Here is a 23433-nt window from a genome sequence, read left to right on the forward strand (position 1 = left end):
GGTCTATTTGAGATGCATCCTCCGTTGAGATCAGCACTGATCAATGGAAACTATAATTGAGACAACTTCAAACAAGCTTTTCTTTCATTAAAAGGTCAAAAGAAAAAACATTTACAGAAAATGTTAGAAGCTGCAAACCACTGATTTGTGATGCTAATTAGACAAATAACCGGAAAAATGTTTTCTTGATTGTTTGACATGTTGCAAAGATTTTCCAGAGCAGAGGTACAGTCTGTTTCCCTGCAGGAAAATCTAAAGGGGAAGCAGATAATTGAACCAGCGTGGTGTGTGATCTGCACACACAGATTTCATAGAACTTGATCCATCGGCTAATTCGCTTTAGTCGCTCTGTGCGAGGGAGGGCCGTATGACATCATGATAACCCCCCCCCCCCCCCCCCCCCCCCATCTTTCACCAGCCTACAGCTTGTGGCTGTTGTCATGTGCAAATCTTGTAACTCCTAAATGGTTGGAGAATTTCAGTGACTTACTTGCAGGGAATTGTTTGAAATGTACACAAAAGTGCATGAATATTAACTGAAGCATCGTGGAGTATCTCTTCACTCTGCATGTCGTGAACATACAGTCGTGTGCAGAGAAGAGACTAAAATGCATCAAAATGTAGGAGGTTCTTCATTTTTCCCCTCCTCCTTGGGGATTATGGGTAAAGACTCCGAAACATCAAAGAGTTTCAGTGTCGTCGTGGAAACGGAAGGCTCTGTGCTGAAGGTGTGAAGATGTCAAACGCTGCTTAATGCAGGATGTTAGGCCTCCCCTGACACACACACACACACAAGACAAATCACACACACTTTCACCATACATTATAAGCCTATACATCATTCATGATTGGCTCTTACACCTAAGTGCTTATATAGGAGCATACTCCTGAATCAGAACTGTTTAAATGGGGCTACACAAAGCATGCACGCTTGAGGGATTTACCTTTGATGTGTATTTCCATTCATCACATTTACATCAGAGCACCATGCAGTGCAGTTGAAAGGTCTTAGCCACTGACCTCATTTATGTGGTTAGATCACACAATCTTTCATCATATCTACCATTTAGCTAAGGGGTCAGGAAACCAACGCAGGCTGCAAGACAGTTTTGGAGTTGTGTCTCTTCTATTCTTGGATAACAACACTGCTTTGCTTTTTTGGCCCAACAATCAAATAATAAAATCGCGAAAGGAGAACTTCAAGTACTTTATCCTTAAAGTGGTGAAAAATGTCAGACTGTCTCATATTTAAGATACAGCTGTGCAAGATTTTTCTGAAGGCACACAAAAGAGACAGCCACGTGATCATTCATCTGTTTAAAAGAACACTTTAGTGGGGCGTAGATGGCCTAGGGCACCCAATGTATAGTCCTCTGAGCCTGGGTCCGAGTCCGACCTGCATACTCCACTGTCGCTCTTCCCAGTTTCCTTTCCCTTTGAATGAAGGCAAAAATCCTACAAATAAAATCTACAGAAAGAGGAGCCTTCAGCATCTGTTTGAAGGAACCCTTTAACATTTGTTCAGAGACGTCCTTTTCACTCACTAGCCTCTGACAGTTTGAATGCATCTTTAGTGGCTACAAGTCGAAAACAAAAGTTTGAAAAGACTTTGAGTCAAACAATCTATAGCCTCCTTTCTACAACCTCACCTGACTTTACACACACTAAGATGCATGTAATATTGATAGAGGTGATTCCAAATGGCTCACGATTACTTTGCAGTATAAACCAATAGAGGTCTATTGATGAAAACAGCTTGAATATCTGAGTAAATGTAAGTGTTGAAGAGACCCTGTGGTCTTTCTGATCCAGCTCAAGGGAGCGATGTGAAGTGCTGCAGAGCCCATTCTTGGTGTGTATCTGCTGATCCTAGTAATTGATTAAAAAACGTCCCACAGCACCAATAAAGACGCACAGGAAGCAGACTGCAAACGAGCAATGATGGTCCACCTATGCACATGGCAGGATTTAAAAATGTTTACAGAAAATGTTTTGGGGGAAGTTAAGCATATTATTAGACTGAAAGGCTCCACTATGTTTTAGCGAGCAGCATCTAAAAAAAAAAAAACAAGTCAAAGAGCTTAAAGAAGGAAATGCATCAAATATAAGCCAACAATGTGGTTCTTTTGCAGTTTGTCCACTAGAGGGCCCTGACAAGCCTCATCACAATTTATCCTGCTCATAACTCTGATGACACCCAAAAGGCAGTTTTAGCAAACTGCTTGGATTTTTGTGTTCTTATGTTTGTCATTAAATCTGTCATACCTGCTGATACATTTCAGTATATTTACGCCCTCTCAACATCTGCACACAGTGGTTTGGGATTGAGTAAGATTTGTTTGGCCCATGTGCTGAAGAGGGACAGACAGGACATGCAGGGAGGAGAGACTGGCTCTCTGCACATGTGGTGCACGCGCTAATCGAGCTCAACTGGCGCCCATTCAGACTTTTGGATCAATTCAACTTCATAAAGTCATAAGGCTGTCATGCTTTCTAAAAACGTGACATTAGGGAGATTCTCCTTGTTTTTGCAGGACATAATGATGCTTAATGCATCGAACCATGAGGGAACACAAGAAAGCTGCTTTTTCAGGGATTGTAAACCATAAAGAGCGAACCGTTAGCCGAGCTAGTTGGACTCTGTAATCATAGCCTTGCGGTAAAGACAGTGTTCACAATGGCTCTTTTGTGTTTACACATCATACAGTAACAAAGGAGGGAAAGGGAAATAACACAATGCAAGCCACTGTCCTCACGTGGGCAGATCAGTAGAGGAAGAAGAGAGCGGAGTTAGTTCAACATCATTAAATCTAACTCTGCACCTTGGGGAGCAATCAGGCTCCATTTGCAGTACGTCTTCCAAAAAGAGGGTAAATCAGGTAATATAGGCCGTCAGAAAAAATGACTGGTCAACAGTTTACTTCTGGTAATTTATCAGATTTATTAAAGTTGGCATTTTTCATCTGCAGAAAAACTGTACTACTAAGGGGAAAGGCAGCTGTGCAGTTTCCATGCACAGACGGCGGCATGTCTCCCGATGCATGAAACTCATTTGGCTGACTGTGTATTTATAGAGAAGTGTAGACAGCTTAATAAAGCACATTATTGAACTGTACTTTCCTCAAATGAGAAAAATATATAAAAGCAGGATGTGAATCCTGGGTTGCACATTAGTAGAGCAATGAAATCATTTCCTGTTCATACTGAAGACGTCTGCAGGATTAATAAGGCTCATATCCACTTTTACAGGCAGTAATTAGATCATTTTAATGATTTACATCAATTTGTGCCTTAGTCTAAAAAAATACATTTCTGGAGTTATTCAGATTAAATTCTTCTTGGGTGTGAGGAGACATCAATGTATTTCTTGTATGATTCTGATAGAGAATTTAGGAAATGAATGAACGCCAAAACATCCTAAAAAAGAGAAGAAAAAAAAATATCAACAAACTCCCCTTAAAAAATGTGTTCCTGAAATGAGAAGGATGCTTGCAGGTTACATATCATGCAGTTAGAAACAGACTGGAGACTGTAAATCTGAGAAATGCTCATAAAAAATGTGATTTAGCGTGCCGTGATAGGATGTCGATGTTGGAATAAATTGGTTGTGGAATTTTATTTATTGAAGGAGTTGCTTGTCAGAGCTGATCTCACAAAAAAAAAAAAAAAAAAAATCCTCTGTGCAGAAAGCAAAAAAATCAGTAAGCTGCTGGTGACCCCCAACTGTTGGAAGAGGATACTGCACCCACATCACAAATCAGGGTTAAGCAGACAGGATAATAATAAGAACTGGAATGAGCTCTTTACAACAGACAGCAGACTGAAAAACAATGCAAACTGCTAAAACAGGAGCCATTGTCCTTAAACTGGATGAGATCAAACATATCCAAGATGTGTCAGCAATAAAACAAAATAATATCTAGCACTTAACAAGAATGTGTGATTTGCATGCACAGCTCTGTGCCTCACTGCTTGTTCGCACAGATGTCACAAAGGACAACCTGATGAGCAGCCCAGAAAGAGATCCAGACAGGCCTCAGTTTGATCTCCTCTTCTTCTGATTCAATCAGTAAACATCCAGCTCGTATTTGCACATCGTGCATCAACACTGTAGTTACAGCTGAAGTATGAAAAACATGACGTCACTTACTCTCGTCTTTACTGAGAAAAAAACGTCGCTGACACTTTAAATGACTGACGACATCTGAACCTAGTTAGGACCCTCTGGTGTGTGTTACAGTCCAGGTGAAACACCAGAGGTGGATTTCTGGTTGTCAAGGCAACAGTCACTCACAAACGATTCCTGTTGTCCCTCTTGTATTACCTTTTATTTATTTTATTTTTTTTCGAAAACATCTGTATTAAGACTGATGTTGCGTTATTAATAAACAAGAAAGGAAAGAAACTGGAGGCCTATGGATAATCAGAGACGTTGATTAATAACACAAAACGGGATTGTTGTGTTGATTCTTGTTTAATTGTGTACATAATTGTTTAAAGCATACTATAAAAATGACTATGAATTATTATTACTATAAATGTTTGGTTGTTGTTACTTTGCAGTTTAAGACTAGACTGACTTCACTGTTCATTTTTCACTGAAGTGATTTACCTTAACCAGAGAAGAGCCAGAGTGGGATGAAGAAAGTAAAATATAGGTCACTATACTGAATGTTGTTGTTTTTTAAGAGGACAGCTACTACAAGGGGTCTGCTTGGTTTTGTTCAGGCTGGTTATTGCAGAGGGAATGAAGGATTTGTTGTTTTTCCGGGCCACTTGCCTAAGTCCCTTCTTGACTAGTAGTTTGAAGTGTTGTGTTTTTCGTCTGTATGGATGTTTTCTCCAAAATATCTTAAAGTTGGAAAAGATGAAGGAAAGCATACTGTATTGAAGAGAAGCTGGTTACTTAGATTTTAAATATTGTGGGACCATGCTTTGCTGTACTCATGATAAAGCAGTTTAAATGTTACATTTGTCTTATAGTTAATCATGTCAAAGGGAGTGCTTTTCATAGCATCTACAAACACTGATGAAAAGAACGCACACACACACACACACACACACACACACACACACACACACACACACACACACACACACACACACACACACACACACACACACACACACACACACACACACACACACACACACACACACACACACACACACACACACACACACACACACACACACACACACACTCACACACACAACACCTCATGCAAAGAGAAAGGACCATAGAGAAAGGCCTTGTCTTTTCAGCCCATGCACCAAAAACACACACACACACACACACACACACACACACACGCACACACACACTCACTCACTCACTGTGATGAGCAGGCAGAAAGGAGAGCCTCACTGGGCATAAATATGTCCAGCATCAAGATATACAACTGGCAATTCCATCTGCAGTTGAAGCCTCGTCGATTGCTTTTTGCCCCTTCCCTGCAACTCATGCAGGCGTGCAATACACACGGACGGAAAACATGGCCTTGCACACACTCAGGCAGCACACAGGGCACCAAATACACACAATGCACAGGGGTCAAAGAAGGGATATCTGTAAAATGAAGTATGCAAACAAGGCCATCCATCCACACAGAGTGTGTGTGTGTGTGTGTGTGTGTGTGTGTGTCTGTGTGTGTGTCTGTGTGTGTGTGTCTGTGTGTGTGTGTGTGTGTGTGTGTGCGCAGCAGAGCAGCACCATATAACCAAGGGTGCAGGAAGGGAGATAAGCAGGGTGCTTTGTGGTCACTTTGAATATAAATCCATAACACAAAAAACACCGACACTGATGATGTTTATAAAATATTATTTATTTATTTTTCACTACTAAATATTATTTGAAATAAGATGATTCAAAAAGGTTTATCACCTTTGAGTAGGTGATGAACAGAGGGCATAGTACTGTATGCTCCATGTGTTTGCTGGAGCTGCTGTGAAATGTGGAGATGTCACAGGTCACACAATCTTATTTAGGGAGCAAATAAAAGAAAGAAAGCTCAGAAACCTTCATGTTAGAAAACATTTAAACATCAATGTTCCTAATTAGCTGACGGATCTTGGTGGTTCAATTTCAGCACACGCTTTTTTTTTTTTTTTTTTTTTTCAAATCGCAGGGAGAAATAAATGGCATGTGGTGTTTGGAGAAATTATACCATCAATAGGAATCATTTTCTTAAGATGTGTAACCTTCTTCTAGACGGGACAGTGGACAAAGCAGCAAATCATGGGCAGAGAGGTCCAGAGCCTCCGTTCATGGGGCGTGAGCCCACCATCAGCGCCTCATCAATAGCCATTTTAACTCAACCATGAAATAGAGTTAGAAAATGGTCTAAAGTAGTGTAATGCTGCTCAGACCGTTTGGTTTCAATTTGCAGAAATGTTAAATATGCATTCAAGGATCTTTAAAATACACTTTCCAAAAGCACTATGCTGCTCTACAAGATCTCTTGAAATTACAGACACCAAAACAAGAACTGAAAACCAAACACGACGTGTAAATGATGGACTCAGAGGACTTTTACTCCTCTCTCTCACCGACTCGTCCCTGCAGACAGGTTTTGCATTACAAGCTAATAAAGCTCCATAAACGTGACAAATGCAAGTAAAAAAGTTAAAGTTAAACTGCCTTTTCATTATAAAAGGGTTATAGAGTGTTCTTGACGCTGACGTTTCTCAGTGTGCAGTAACCAACAAAAAAAGAAAAAAACACCTCTGAAGCAGAAATCCCTGAAACGCAGCAGTCGAGAAAGCTGATGCACCCTCTCCAATAAACATGGCGTTACTAATCCCCCCTCACACATGACAAGGCCTAGTCATCTTACACACAATGACTGGTCTCCCTCTAAATGGCTTCAAAGCAGAGCGTTTACCACAACACACCCTTGACTGATGGAAGTACATTTCTGTCAGGAGCAGACGGGGTTAACTAAACAAGCAATTTCCGCACGGCAGCATTTGCTAAAAAGCTCGATGGGGCGAGCTAAGCTCTAGTGATTGGCCTTTGTGTGTGAAAGTGACCACTTAAGTGCTGTGCAGCCCCTCCTGAGTGTGTTTGGAGACATAAGCATTTCCTCAGACTTTCTGCATGCTGCTACTGTCCTTTTAGTGTGTGCGTGTGCGCGTGTGCGCGTGCATGCGTGTGTCCTTGAGAACAGGCCGGCGTGCGCCTGCAGACTCGCCGGTACATTTGTGGTTATTTTGCTGCGTTTGCATGTGTGAGCGAGAACATCTGTGATTTTTAATAGTCAGCGTCATTGTGATGTAGCTTTGTGCGTTTGCATCATTATTAAAAACAAGAAGAAAGAGAAAATATACAAACAGATTCAGAGAAAAATCCTTGACTCAAAAATGTTCACAGACAAAATACAACAATAGTTTCAATGCAAAGTGACAGTATTTCTTATTTGGAGGTTTTTTATAAGTACTGAATAAAAGAGAAACGCTGATCCTTCCTCCTGAGCTGTAGGTCCAACTAAACAAGCTTTACTGATTTACAATTTACTTCCTTTCGTTTAGTGTAAGATGGAGGGGGTAGAGTCCTTCAGTGGTCGGGGTCAGCACCCTAATCAGAGGAGGGGATGATATTGTGTGAGGATATTTAATGAAAGGATAAAAGCAGAAGGGAGGGTGGGGGGTATTAGCCTTCTTAGATATCATTAAACATGGATAGTGTCGGGGGGAGTGGGGCACACTGGGGTCTCTTCATTGACTTTCATGCTGAGTGTTAATACGGTTTCACCTCTGGGGACCCTCACTATGCAGTGCTGCAGCTAAAGGCAAGATCAGATCGCCACCCCGCTTCTGAGGATAAGATTAGCGCCTCTGCTAGTGTGTGTGTGCGTGTGTGTGTGTAGATTATACGAGGTCATGCACTCACTCTCGCTCTCTTTCTGTCTACTGCTCATGACGTATGATACACGTTTATTATAAGTGTGATAAAACGATCAAAGGCTGGAAGAGATTTGCATATTTTAATCTTACACTTAATCCTAAAAGGAGCTTGAAATGCTTCCACACATTATAGAGAGCGTGGCTGGAGCTGCTTTGGACCTAAATTACCTTTAGAACCAAACATGTCTTTACTAATACTCTAAATATTGTGTATCACTGAGCACACTGCTCATGGGTCTGAAAGTGTGTGAAGATCGGACAGACTTTAAAGATAGGAAATTCTCTTCAACGCTCTGAATCCTGTTCAGACAAGTATGTGCTTTATTTATTTCACCACGCACTCCTAGGAGCAAACTGAAGAAGAGAAAGCTCAAATTGCATGACAGGAAACAACAAGTAACTTATTGCCTTTATTACCCTAAAAACTGAATTCTGCACATAACCGTATTCATCGAAAGGAAAAGTGCCTCAAAGTTAGTTTCAAGCCCTTCCATGTCATTTTGACTGTAACTTTCTGTATTATAATCTTTCTTTTAATGTTATTTATGGTTTAAATTCATCTGGACATTTTTGTCCCCAAAGTGTCAGGAAACAATCCAAAGGTTAACCGCCTCCCTGAAGCTGACTGTGAAGTTTATTCATTTAAAGACGTTTACTTCACCAACAAAAGCAACTTCAAAAATACTATATGTATTTGATTATAAGACAGGAATTCAGCAATCTGGAAGGTAGAACTTTAGGGTGAAAGACATAATTTGGTAATTTATTTACTGTAAAACATTTGCACTGTGTTGTTGATATTAAACATTAATTGATTACGTCTTTTTCCCTGTGTGCCTTTATTGTAGAGCATAGAGACACAAGTCAGGGAGACAGGCGGTAAAGGAGTCACAGATTGGACTATAGCCTCTGAACATGGAGTGCACACACTAACCACTAAGCCACCTGTGCCCCACTTTCATTTTTTACTTGAACATGACTTTTTACAGCTTGTTAATATGTGCTTAAACTTCCCTGCTGTCTCCAGTGACCAACAATACAAGCAAAATGTTTCATTTATTTATATATATACTCCCCCCAAAAAATATTTGAACCCTTGCTCTAAATAAATAAGTAATCTGAAGCCTTCTCTGTTAGGAAAAAATAAATAAAAATTGTTAGGCATTTGAATGACCAACAGAGGGCAGTCATGTCCTAATAAAGCAAAGGGGCTCAGCAGCTAACGGGAATTAAAAGCTGTGTGTGTGTGTGTGTGTGTGTGTGTGTGTGTGTGTGTGTGTGTGTGTGTGTGTGTGTGTGTGTGTGTGTGTGTGTGTGCGCTGTTACAGTGAAAATATAAAAGTTATACAAGATCCTAATTTCTTATGTTTATCTCATTCACAGGAACTCGTCTCTTCTTCCCTGGAGTTCATCCGTCAACTCAACTGCACAATGTAAGAAAGACATTATTGTACTTCCTAGAATGAAAAGATAAAAGGAGCACTTGATGTTTTTTTCACTTCGTGATCTACGATAATGCTGAAAATATTTCTGACAGCACAGAAGTGCATCATTGTGCCTTCACATAATCAGAATTGCTTTTTCTTTTCTCTGACAGATCTGCTGAAATTTCTACTTTCTGTAATTGACTTGATATTCTACACTTCTGCTGGCCAGGTGCAGCCAAGTAAGGCGTCCCATTACATTTTAATTATCTCATTAGAAGTGTTATTAGGCCCAATATTTATCCTCAAGTCAGAAAAATCCACTTTCTTAAAGAGCACTTATATAACCAGGGACTGTTTTTAGCCTGTTATATACACAGAGTTTAAGAAAGTTTAGGCACAAACTTGCACAGGCGGATTCAAACTTACAAGGATTCAGAACCGTCTAAATTAATACAGCATACGTCTATTACAAACCCATTAAAGTATAATCACTAAATTTTTTTTTTTTATTTTTTTTTTCCCCACAATCATTCAGTATCATCAATTCTGCACGACTGTTACACTGATTAGATCGAAGCATTGGTTTTATCTGAATCCATTCATGGACAGAATCTGAAATGAATTAATGAATGAATGAATTATTTAATTTTCCTGAAAAGATAGACAAGACATTATTTAGCTTAACTGAATTTGAAGGCTTCTTAGCATCTGATGATTTTACACCTATGTCCAGAATCACCACTTCTTAGTCCCTGCTCTTAAGTTGAACCCAAAAATAAATAAGAGTGTTCAAACATTTCTTCATTTCATTTTTGCTGTCTCCAGCTGGTCACCTCCCATCATGTGAAACGCTGTGTGAAATGTGTGTGACTCTAACATCAGGCTGTGGCGAGAGCAGTAGTAAAAAATGTTTCAGTTGTGACAGTGACAGCAGGAGCCAACGAGCTGTGACATCAGAACATCAGTAGCAGCCTCCATCATTATCACTGACAGCTGGTAATATTGGCAGGAGCAGGTTCACAGTAGTAACAGGGCAGATGGGAGTCTAATATTCTACTCTATTCATTCAATGTGATTTGATTCATTTGCCGATGAGTTTGTTTTACAGTAATTGAAGCGATCATATAAATAGTAATCTTATCTTGGTCTCAAACAGTAAAGTGGTGAGAGGAGGAGCCAAAAATAGGTTCAGTTAGAGACTATGTAACAAGTCTTCACTTTAGTAACTGCTTTTCACTCGATCATTATTATAATGATCTGAATAGAAATAGCAATTATTAAAGCTTATGACTTATTGTTTCAGTCATCCGTTGATAGCGTTTGTTGTGTAAGGTCTAGTTTAGGTTCTGTTTTTAAAGGGATAGTTTGCTATGTTTTTAAGTTGGGTTGTAAGAGGTACCCGTCGATGTCTGACTGCATAAAGCCTCTTCAAAGAGAGACGGGACGGAGAGCAGACAGGCTCGGCTGTACACCTCTGCAAACTGATCGTTTTAAGAAACCAATAAGATCAAAAACAATGTCTGGGGGCGCCCCTCCATGTGTGGGGGCTGTGATCCTCGTCGCAGTGGCTGTTGGTTCGAGTCCGATCTTGGCCCTTTGCTGCATGTCATCCTCTGTACTTCCAACATTTCCTGTCTCTCTTCATCTGTCCTATCTAATAAAGCCAAAAATCACAAAAAAATATAACTTAAAAAACAACGTCAGGTAATTGGGCTCTGTATTAAGAATATTCTAAGCACTTTTCTTTTCTACTAGCACGCTACTTTGCGTTAGCATTATTTCAGCACATTGATAAATGTTCCCCCACCTGCACTCTGGTCACTCTCTTCTAAAAGGGGCCACGCTGATTAGCATCGTCTGTGGCGAATGAACTTTCTATTGACAACGTATCCACACAACCCAACTCAAAAAATACCAAACTATCCCTTTAATTTGCAGGAGAAAATGTGTTTTCTTACGGTTAAGTTTGGGCACCTGCAGCACTTTGTTAGACGACAAAAAAAAATGAAAATCATGGACCTGTTTCATAAGGTTTTACTCAAAGTGATCCGAGGAACAGGGTCTTTATAAATACTTTGCTAACATCCTGATTCTAACAGCCCGGCCATGTTTCTGATCTGTTCAGGTGTCCCACCCAGACGTCCAGTCCTCTCATTCTGCTGGAAGGCTGCCAGCGACAGGTCACATGACCTGGAAGAAAAAACCTAGGAGACTTTTTGGATCCCTCTTCGGTCAGACAACCACTCTCATTATTATTCACTTACACAAGCTGGGAGCAGCATGACTGATGCTTTACAGATCCTCTATTAACATACCTCAGAGAAAAACAGGCTTTTATTATTCCTAGTTTGTTGCTCTAGAATCCAAAAATCAATATTTTAAAGTACAAATTTGATACACGATCACCAGATTTAAACAAATTTGATAAAAATATTTCTTGTCCTATGTTGAAACTTCTCTTTTCACATCTTTATTTTCTCCCTCTCTGGCGTTTAGCGTGGGCTGGCTCTCAACCTGAAGGGAAGTCCAAAGGCTGATGACTAACTGACCTGAGCTGCTCTGGTGTCCTATATGCCCTGAGAGCACTACCAGCGCTAACCTGGTGAGTAACGACACTCATTTGATCTGTCGATAGTAAACTGATGGGATTCACGCGCTACCATTACAGAGAAGCTGAAGAAGGCAGGTGTCCTTGCTTGAACTGCTGATGATGGCAGATGTGAACTGTGCCATTGTCTAAAGCCGAGCCTTCTGTTCGATCGTTACATGAGGTCAGAAGGCAAATATAAAATATGGAAAACATTGTCCATAAATTGAAGGGGTACTAATAGTTTTTGCCTATAATCAAATGTTCATTATTTCCATCACAGTAACTCTTCCCTCTTCTTATAATCCCTTTCTCGGTCCGTCTACTTCGAATGCTATTTTCTCTTCATCTAACACAGCCGTACATCACAAGTACAACTCTAGAAGAGCTCAATGCACTTCCTGAATGGCTCTCATTTTATATTGTGAAACTGCCTTTATTAAGACAATGTTGTTTTTTGGCTGACGCTATACTCATTCTATCTAAAGTTGGACAGTTTAAGATTTTTGCCGGCAGTGAAGTAAAGAGTTATGAGCAGAATCTAGTGCAGAAGGATGGCCAAAGAAATAATAGACATTTAAAAATGAAACAGGTCTGACAACAAGAATCGATCCAATGTCCTTTCTGTAATAATCCATAATTATGAACGCTTTAATTTGTATGAACTGAATTGAAAAGGTCATTTTTGTATCAAAAATGGATTAATTATCTTCCTGGCTGACTTCTTATGTTTGGCTCACTCTTTTCTTCTTGTCTGAGATGTAATGGTTGTTGGATAAAGCAGTTTGTACATTTACAACACTTCTTGTAATGGTGGCACATGTTGGATGGAAACATGATGTAAGCTGTTGCTTGACAAAGAGCAACTTACTAAGATATATTACTGTGCAGACAGCTAACATCGACAGTGAGACTTAAAAACATGTGAGAGAGACATCAGGGATGTGTTGCTGCTTAAAGCTGTCAGAGAATTGTTCATGTGTGTAATCATCAACTTTTGACACCAGAGGGTAGATCACTGTGCTAAATAGGCTGCTTTTATACATTAGCACTTCTGTGCTAAGTCTTAGCGCTCTAACATTAAATGTCACCTCGAGTCAATTAGCATAAACTAATCCTATTCAGACACATTCACATTCATGCTCAAGAGTAAGTTGGTGGTTTTTTCTTGCCGAAGGAAACTTTGACAGACTTTAGGAGCTGGGCTCGAACTACCAACCGTTCACTGACCCACAGCCGTCTGATCAACGCTTATATATAATACAAACCTATCAGAACAATTTCAAAGAGAGCGTGTTCAGATAAGTGTGCAGTGTGTGTGCATGTAACTGCAATTTGCACCTTTCTCGTGCTTTTGAACTGTATTTTCTATATATAGCAGCCTGAGAGCCAAACCAATATATTGCTGTGACTACTGTTGCACAGCTGTAATTCAGTCTTTGAAAGTTCATGTCGACTGTCAGCCGAGCATCACTGTGTTAAAACATCAATACAGTGAGGGGGAAGAAAAATATGCTTTAATGTTTTCCTGCAGAGGCAGGTTAATCAGGCCTGTTTGAATTTCAATCCTTTGAGCACGTCTGTGTGTGCATTCACATATACATGCACGCGTGTTTTGACTATGAAATACTTGCAGAAAAGCTTTATAGATCGAAAAAATGAAAAGAAAAAAAAAAAACATCTAAGCTGGCCTCCACAGAGCCCTGCTCTGGACTGAAAGGGCTAACTCAGCGGATACTTCTTTTCAAAAGGAAAGAGGGAAGAACAAGTCCTTTTGCTATCTATGGTCACATTATGGAGTCAGTATTATAGACTTTACAGGTGTTATAGTCAGGTAACTGTTACAGAGGGCAGTTTGTTGAGGATTGTATTTATCATCATAGCTTCTGTGACATTTTTTTAGCTCTATTAAGAAAATCTCAAACCAGCTCTGAAGAATCTAAAGATGTCAAACATAAATGAGCTGGTTGAAAAGTGCTGATTCTTCAGACACATTATTTAACTCTCATTCTGAAGGAAGGTTTTTCTCGTGCCAAACTCAAGTAAAATAACCATCTACGTGCCTCTGTCTGATAGGCTACCTTTAAAACTGAAAGGATTTACCAAACTCCTGTTTCTTGAGCTTAGAACTTGAACTTTGTATATTAAAAAAAGAGCAGGAGGCAGCAAGCAGAAACAACAACAACAACAACCATGTAAGGAGTAACACCAAAGTTAGTGAAGCATTCATTCGATTTAAACCTAGACTGACTTTAACTTAAACGCTTGAAATGAGAAGCTGTTTGTCAGCTCTATAAAACTTCGATTTGTTTACGTCTATTTAGAGACTACTCCTAATCAGGCTCAAGTTCAGCCCACATCCGACACTTGAGGCGCTTGATGTGTGTCAAAAGACGCACAGAGCCCAGACTGGATGAGTCACTGGGACAGAAGAAGCAGACCGTGTGCAGACGCTGCCTTATTCCAATTCAGGGAGTAGATGTGACAAAATTGCAGCTTTTCCTCAAAACTGACAGACGTCATTGTGGGTTGACACGCATCGAAACACAGACAGCGTGAGCTTACATGGGAAACAAAAGGAAGTAGATGTTTGACTTACGTCATGTGCTGCCATGTTTGGTCATCGAATCTGGGCAAAATGATCCTGCTAAGACTGACAGTGTGAGGGAGGCACTATCATCAGTCTGACTGAAGAAATTCTAACGCACAGACATTTGAATCTCAGCTGCAAAGATCATAAGTTCATACCTTGTGCACAGTCGCAAATCTGACCAACTGAATCCAACTACGACTACCACAAAATATTTAGTGCTTCTAAAAACTGTTTCGACAGGGTCATGCAGTCACTTGATGATATATCCTCCCTCTGTTATCGCTTGTCGTGACTGAATGTACGTTCAGGTCAGACTAATGAAAGCTTCAGCTCAGCAGGGTAAACTTTTCCTCTTTGTGATCAGGCTGTTTGTGATTTGCTGTCTTGAATGGAGGTTGTTGAACTGTCACAGAGAGGCACAGAGATGGGATGTGTGGTAGGCTGGACATGATGAAGAATACGACCACACAGTCCACTCTGCTGACAGGCTCAGTTAGACCAATCGTCTCATGTTTAATTACACGACGTGGCAGGACTGCGTCTGGTGTCCCCCGTCTTTACAGTTTCACATCAGCATCAAACAGCCGCGCTTGATGGTGTGGTTCTTACCATGTTTAATGAAGCTGGGATATCCTCCCCGCTCAAAGAGCTTTTCTGAATTAAATATTGAAATACTTTCTTCTTATCAGCTGCCATACACTGCATCGTATTCCCCTCTACTAGCTCTCTTTCATATCAACATCAGAGACAGTCCGTACAGCCAACATGATGTGACATGACTGCGGATTTGGAAGTTAAACTCTTTGAAACATTTACGCTGTAGTGCAAAAACGGCATGAAAGCAGAAACAGAAAAGGCAGCAGATGTCACTTAGTTGGTTATTTGAGTCTTATCCGCCACACGTTTTCATTTGATCAGAAAAAAGGACTAACGCACGCAACCTTTTCTGTTTTCTTTTTTAGGGATGCAAATTGATTGTTTTAGTGAAAGCTTAAATGACATCAGAATAAAAAGAAACCAAAGACTTGACTACCTGGCAGGGAAAATGCTGATGTGTATCCTGTGTTTGTGTGGGTCTGCGTACTTCACATAGTTCCCATAGGTGGCCCTATGGGAATAACAACAATCCATAAATTGTCTCAAAAACTTTTGCAAAATCAAAAATAGGAGATTTATTTATTATAAGACAAATATAATGATTAAACAAAGATCAAATTAAAAACTAATGTGATAAACACAACAACAACAAACTCCCTGACTGAGAGGCACAGTACCCCCTCCTCCACTGAAGCCAGCACTGGCCCTGTAAGCACTGGGGCAAGGTGCACTTTGTCAGGTGATCAGCCGAGTGGACGCTGACAGAGAGGGAGAGGAGACAGGGAAACATACAGTGATGTGTACCACAGACTAAGAAGGAAGAATCACTCTGGCAACATGCGTTTGTGAAACAGAATGTAATAGAGTGCTGCTGGTACAGGAGGAGCTATGAAGGATGGAGGATGTTACTCTCAGTAGGTCGTTGTTCCTCTAGCTGATATGATCTACTGTTTGTAAACACATTTAGTTTTTGGGATTTATCTTTGAAAACATGTTTCGATGTGATTAGAGTGAGATCCCCTGCCTGAGGTTATTTATTAGACACTGAACAACAACTTGCCTGTTGAGTAATTTGTTGACTTTAATTATTAATCATTGTAGGTTTGATTAAAGCACCTCTGTACATTATCATATTAGATCTAAGCGCTTCTTCTTTCTGAGAACAGAGATACAAAAGAATGTTTAATTTGTTCAATGACGACCCAGCCTCACTTTACAAAAGTGAAAGTCAAACAAGAGGATTCCAGAAGGAAGGAGGCAAGGATGAATGTAAAACCACCTCTCTGCACCTTCTTCTTCTACTCTTACTCTGGCTTTCAGAGGAAGACCTTGATAAGATGGATTTCTTTTTTGTCCTGGAGACCTCACTGTGATTACTACAACACTTAACCTTTTCATCGATGTTGAACAAGTCAAAGCTCAAATGGACAATATACTGACCCCCTGTGGAAACCTAATAGCTGGAAACGGAGAGGCCATGAGAGTTGGGACTCTAACCTACACTATGAGAAACATTGAGTCGAAAACAAGGGGGTTGATCTGACACTCAGGTTAATATTTGTTGGTATTAAAGTGCTGAATAGACCTGCACATATCTCACAGCTGCAGGAAGCAGCTTCCCAAACAGGCCGTAGAATATGAGTTATGTAAAAAAAAACAAAGTCCCATGTTATCATCATTTATAGTTAGTAGTAGATAGTAATAGATAGTTTTTGTCTAACGGAGACTTCAGGAAGCACTGAAACCACAAAATGAACTTCTGTCTATAAAACTTCAGCTCAAAGCCTTGCATTGCTTGTTGCCTCTATGCAACAGTGCGTTGAGTGATTTATGACCTTCTTGGTACTGTCACACTCTAAAGACTTATTGATTGTGATGTCTCATGTGCCGCTGTGCATTGCATTAAAACAATGCATGAAAACAGCCTAAAGGAAACATGTTTTACTGACTGTATCTGTCCAATTTGGCAGAATCTGTTTCTGTTTCAATATATAACTTTCAAAAATACTGCGTTTACAGTGATACCACATGGCTGTCCGGCGAACTGCCTCACGACCAAATGATTTATATATATACAAGTTACATGTGTCACTTTTTACATTACATTCCTTTTATCGCCCACTAATAAGCAAACGTTTAACTGATGTGAAAAACTAGATGTTCACGATCTGTGTTGCCTGTCTGAGTCATTTTATTTGCTTTCTCAATGTCCTCATCACTCCACTACACCTACAGAAATCAACTGTACAAACTACAAACTCCTCACACACTCCTGGCCTTCACCTGGACAGCCGGAGGCCGCCTTCCACACACTCCTATCCGTCCTAGGAGCTCTATATGTATGGCCACTGACCTCCTCTAAAAACAGAACGCTGGTACATATCAGTGTTTCAAGGGTGATGCTGATGCTTGTTTGTGTACATACGAGCACGTATGAAGAGCAAGTGAGTTCACACTGATGGCCATGTGGTATCGCTTTTTGAAAGTTACGGTACATAGCACCTTTAAGACCCCAAGCATGTAGGAGACTTTTCTTTATCAGGGAGTCTTACACAATATATTTGCTTTAATTGCACACTTTCATGTAAGTAGTTACAAGCATTTAAAGTGTCACATAAAGATGGATACTGATGTAAAAAAAACAAGATCTATCTTCATCACATAAAGTGTAGGTATGTTACTGAAAAAGGAATATATTGCTCATTACTTTTTTTAAAGTAATATTATTCCTTTACTTGTTCCTCAGTAATAATAACAAACAGTAATTTGTTACACAACCCGTTATATTATTTTTCATGAGAAGCCACAGTGTTCATTAGTTCTGTAGCGATCTATGACTGTAGTCGTTAGTCATCGTAGGTGTTGAAGGCCCCTCGTTACTAGTAAAAAATAATTACTGCCCAACACTCATCACATTGTTGAAAGCTATAAACGGAGCTTTTGTAAATATAAATATATTGCACAAGGCATAACAGCGACTCTACTTCCTGAGAATCAGAAAGGTCAATCTTACACTACAGCTGCTGGTGAAGTTCTAGCGGTGCTCCATTGAGAGCATGCTGACCCACAGGACCCCGCAGTGGTACGGAGGCAGCTCTGAAGCTGACAGGAAGGCCCTGCAGTGGTTCATCAATTCAGCACAGAAAATCACGAGCACACATCTGCCTGCCCTGGATGACATCTCCACCTCCCCTTCCCTACACAAGACCTCCTGCATCCTTAAGGACTCATCTCCCCCTGCCCTCTACCTGTTTGACCCGCTGCCCTCAGGAAAGCACAGCACATCCATCAAACACAAATCCAGCAACAGACTGAAGCTGATTTTTCATCCTAAAGCCATCACCACAGTGAACACTGCTCACAATAGACACACTGTGATTTTCACCTGCACAAGTCTCTTGCTTGTGTGTTATCTGTGTGTGTGTGTGTGTGTGTGTGTGTGTGTGTGTGTGTGTGTGTGTGTGTGTGTGTGTGTGTGTGTGTGTGTCTCACCTGTACAATAACAATGCACATCATATTCTACTCTATATAACAGCTCTCTTCGAGTGGCGCCATCTCTGCTTCATTAAAGCGCAGCCTGACTTCAGCGTTTAAGTTCAAACTGCTGTCTGAGTTTAGACACAATATTTAAGGTGCTGCACCAGCTGAGATCATTAAGACATAGACATGACTTTTTTTAGGCTTTAATTTTAAACCTATAGCTCTAAGGAGGTGTTCAATCCTCCATTAAGTGCAGTTTTCACAAATATTGTTTTGCAAGGTGGAACAGGAGGAGCAGAGGGTTTGACTGGCTGCTGCTAGATTGTCCCTCAGAAATGACTCATGACTTTGATTTGTGCTCTTGCCTTTGTTTTCCATGAGAGGAGATCATTTGATCTGCCGTACAGCATAGCATTAAGAGTTTTAGTTGATGATTTCACCACTTGATGTCACTGTTTTCATTTTTACACCAGCTACTGGTAAAAGGCATAACATAGTTTGTATCATTCTTTGTTGCACCAAAGAGATGTAAGGTTCATCGAGTAGAAACTCCAAACTAAGCAAAATACAGTCTCAGATATAACCCTCTACACGGAGGAGGGGGGTGATAAGGGTCGGAGCCGTGATGACAATCACAAAGCATGACTTGTTGTTTCAATAATTCTTTTAAACACACAGCAATAAACAGGTGTTGATGTAAAAATGTATTCTGACCATAGACTGTAAATATTAATGGATGAAACCTGAGTGACATCAGCCATCTGTTACAGGACTGTGAAGGTTCATCGGCAGCCGCCGCCATGCTGGAAATCCTGTTTCAGCCTAACCTTCAGTCAACCTAAGAGCCGAAGCTGAGGCGGGTTTTATGTCCTTTGACAAAGCGTTACATCGTGCCTACCTGTCAATCATGTCAGTATATAACAATTTCAAATTACTGTACTGTTAAAGCTAAAGCTTTCTTAGGCCAGTGTACCTCAGCACAGACTCTGTATTGTGTGCAACACTTCAAGGACACTTTATCAGAAACTAACACACCAACATCACCACCTCTGCTAAAACTTCTGCTGACACAGAACACTAACATTTTCGAGGAGGCACCTTACTACAATGATATAATCCTGTGACTTTCGACATTCGTGGTCTACCCTCTGGTTTTGGTCGCTGACATGCGAGTCAGCGAGGTAGACCCCCAGCTGGGACAACGCCCTCAGTATCTGCAACGTATTTCCTTGCTTTATTAAACCTTCTGGTTTGTTCAATTGGAACCCGAGTCTCTTCTCTCCCTTCTCTAAGAAAACCAACACGCACAAGGTGCCTTAAAACACCATAAACAGCTGCTACGTGCTTAACTATGGAACACATATTAACCCTCTGTGTGTGCCAGTGATCACAATAACTGATCAGACCTATTTTTTTTTTTTTTTTAACCATGCTGTAAGTTTGTCATTTGCTGTAAAAAACAGATTTTTTGCCAGTTATGTGTCGGTGACTGCCGGTGTTCCTGGATCCAGCCTCAAGCGGACACTCATTGGCTTCATTTTTCAAGGCCGGAGGTTTTCGCTTGATACTGACACATGTTAGAGGAAAACTGCATACTGGACAGACAGTTGAGCTGTGGCCTTGCCCCTGAAGATGTTGTAATCCATATTGCAAATGATTGAATGAGACGGAAACAAATACGGGAGCTACAGGGTCATCTCAACATGAGCATCACACTGATATGACAGAATCTAAGTAATCACAAGGCTGCCATGAGGGTCTATAATGCATTTAGAATTGATTATGTTTCTATCAATCTTTACTAAATGTATTTGATCCTGTTGTAACAGCAATGGCAACAGAACAAGTGCAAGGGCTGAGGGTTAATGAATTAGTTTATTAGAACCTTACAGTATCTTATTGGGTTTTTTTAACAGACTTGGTGTGAACCCCATATAGAAATGTGAACATGTACACACAATATATTCATTTTGTATGCACCGCCTCCATGGAGGTGGCTATAAAATGAAATAATGCTCACAGACATTGTGTGGCTGAAATTAATAAATCAAATATGATAACCATACAACACGATAAGAATAAGGTTTGCAAGTGTTGTTATTGACCTCGAAAGTAATTGCAAAAGTGTTATCAGTCAATTAAAAACTGGTGGAGAATGTCTGTGGCCTTCGGCATTGAAATGGAGTCGTTCAATTTCAGAGCTGGTGATTACTCAGTCTGTTCGCATGAAGTACCACCATGGTCTTTGTATGACTCGAGAAAAAATGAACTAATGAGACACTTTTGTCGTTTACCTGGGTTGAATTTTACAATCTAGTGGTATGGATTACTCCACTGTGAGCCATAGGATTGTGGTATGATGCTGAATGTGATGAGGAATTAAGGAACTGGCGAATATAATTAAAGGGCTACATAAATATCTAAGTTAATGCTGACATTCATATCGTTATTGCAAGGTACAACATAAAAAAAAGAAGAAGCAGCTCTAAAACCTTACAGCCTTGACAGCAAGCTGACAGTAGCACTTAGCTAGTAGCTAGCTTGTTTGACGACTTTACTGGCATGTCACTTAGAATAGCCAGACACCCATTTCAATTGTTTACCAGCTCAAACCCTGTTTGCACCCTAAAGGCATCACAATCTGGGGCACCCATGAAATCTCCTGCCCATCATGCCAGAAACAGTCACCCATGCACTGGTCAAATCACGACACGGCTAGAAGCCATTAGCATTTCTAAAAACTGGGTATTTTTGGCTTGGATGCCGAAGGCAGCGTGACGAGTTATGACGTAAAGTGCACATGACTTCACTTCTTGTCCAATGACTTGCCAGTATTTGGTATAACCATAGTGATAGGGAGATTTCACAATTCAATTCCATTCTATTTATTCTTGTGTTAGCAGCTGAAGTGCCGGTCAACTGGTAGGAGTGGCATAAAGGTAAACCATTTTTAAATATTTTTTATTAATGTCACAGATTATTTAAAAATTCCTGCGGTCTAATTCTTTAACTCTCACCATGAAAGTTTTAATCTGGCGACTATTTCTTACAGAGATAATGTTAAGGGGGTGATAATTGAAGCAGACACCCGATCTTAACTCTTCCAGTAAATCGCCCTGATTGGATTAGATGTGTTCTGATGCGTCTTACTTCATTTATAAATGTATTATTTAAAATATTCAGAAGCGACACAAGTTTAGGTTAATTCAGTAAATAGTTCAAGCTTGAACTAAAATGGCTCTGCCTTAGATACGAAAAAAAAAATTACATTTCTTGTAATGAAGCAGCGATGTGTGCTGTGGGTTTTCTAGCATGGGTGTGGGCCGCACAGTGGTAGAGGACTTTCAATAACCGTCGTAAAAACGTCTGGAACATGCAACTGCATGAAAAAAGGTGGCAAAGGTGACAGTTTTCCATAATCTGAATCATACCTGAATCTGGTTAGTTCATGTTTTCCATTTGTCGATCGCATGAAGAACAGAAACAAGCATTGTGTTTTCTTCCACCCTTTTTTTTTTTTTGGTCACTGAAAACCGGCACGCCTTATTAGCAGCATGCATCAATACACTATTCCAGCCCTCCATAATGCTAGGTGACAGAAGAACAATGCAAGGGGTCGACAGCTCATTTAGGTTGAGATCTTAACTAGGCCAGCTGATAGGAGATGACAGGTTTCCCCTTTGCTTATGGGGGCAAATGGGTCTGGCATAATGGCTGCTTGCAGGCTGTGAGTAGCTGCAACAAAAGGCTTCGCCAGCATGTGTATCCACACATATAATCAACCTTCTCCTCCAGCACAGCTAATCTTTACAAATGCATCTCGGCTGTTTGCGGCTGAGAGACCATTTTAAAATCTGAATATGTACGTCACAGTAGCTAGCAGGTGATGTTTAACCCAAACAAAAAGGTGAAACTTATTCCTTAAGGTTATCATCTCAAGATGTTCCAGACAGCAAAATGCACTTAGTTGGTCCTCTGCTATACTGTCTGTAAAAACACAGCAGCGTTTTGTGATTTAAACTACAGGGGCCAGAAAAGCAAAGAGCTCCCTGAAAAATGATGTGTCAAACTATCATTTTCCAGCAGAACTGTTAACCTTTGCTTAAATATGTTTTTAGCTTCTGTAAGTAGAATCAGTTCGTGACTCCACTGTAAGGTGGGGGTTTCTATATCTGTGTTGAATGAATGATTAGGACATTACCAAACAGACTTGTGGATCATCTTAGATTTATTTAGTCATGGTCAAATAACATAATAACATATCAAACAATAGCTCAGACATGCTTCATGACCAGAACCTTGCAGTTACTGGCATGCTGCTCAGAATCTCACAATAGTTGACATGCTGAACCAGGACTCTGAAGTCACTGGACCCGTGCTGACCAGGATCTCACGATCACTGGCAAAGTATTGTTCTTCACAGTGTTCCTTACATTCTAATAGAAAGACAGCCCATAAATACTTCACTCTGTATAAAGGCATGAAGAACTCATCTCCTTGACCCAAATGTCAAACATCTATGTTAAGCTAAATCTCTCCGACAACAACAGACACTTGGCTCCAAACCAAATATAACTCTGCTGCTACCGTAATAAGATCTCTTACACATGTATGTAGTACATCTTCACAAACCTAAAAGAATTACTCTCACATGGTTGACACAATTAAAAGATATATCCACAAATTTATCAAGATGAATGAATCTATGAAAACACATACTATCAGCTTTGTCACTATAAAGTGTACAGCTGCATAAACTTCTTGTAAATAACTGAATAGTTTCTCAAAAATCTGAAAAGCAACAGGTTAAATTCTGCATACTTTTAAAGCAGGCATGTTACCAT

General features: G+C 40.2%; 1 protein-coding gene across 2 annotated transcripts in view; it reads left to right on the forward strand.

The window, feature by feature from the left end:
- LOC306833221 (poly(rC)-binding protein 3) overlaps positions 1 to 23433 on the forward strand; it is a 62370-nt gene that overhangs the window by 12075 nt on the left and 26862 nt on the right. The window contains exons 2-5 of one of the 2 annotated variants that reach the window (XM_079358351.1): positions 9289 to 9338; positions 9503 to 9576; positions 11458 to 11563; positions 11829 to 11934. The gene's annotated coding sequence lies outside the window, so the exon portion shown is untranslated. The remainder of the gene's footprint in view (positions 1 to 9288; positions 9339 to 9502; positions 9577 to 11457; positions 11564 to 11828; positions 11935 to 23433) is intronic. The other variant, XM_079358350.1, reaches the window with a different exon arrangement.

Source organism: Symphodus melops, assembly GCF_947650265.1.
Source record: "Symphodus melops genome assembly, chromosome: 12".
Classification (NCBI taxonomy): domain Eukaryota; kingdom Metazoa; phylum Chordata; class Actinopteri; order Labriformes; family Labridae; genus Symphodus; species Symphodus melops.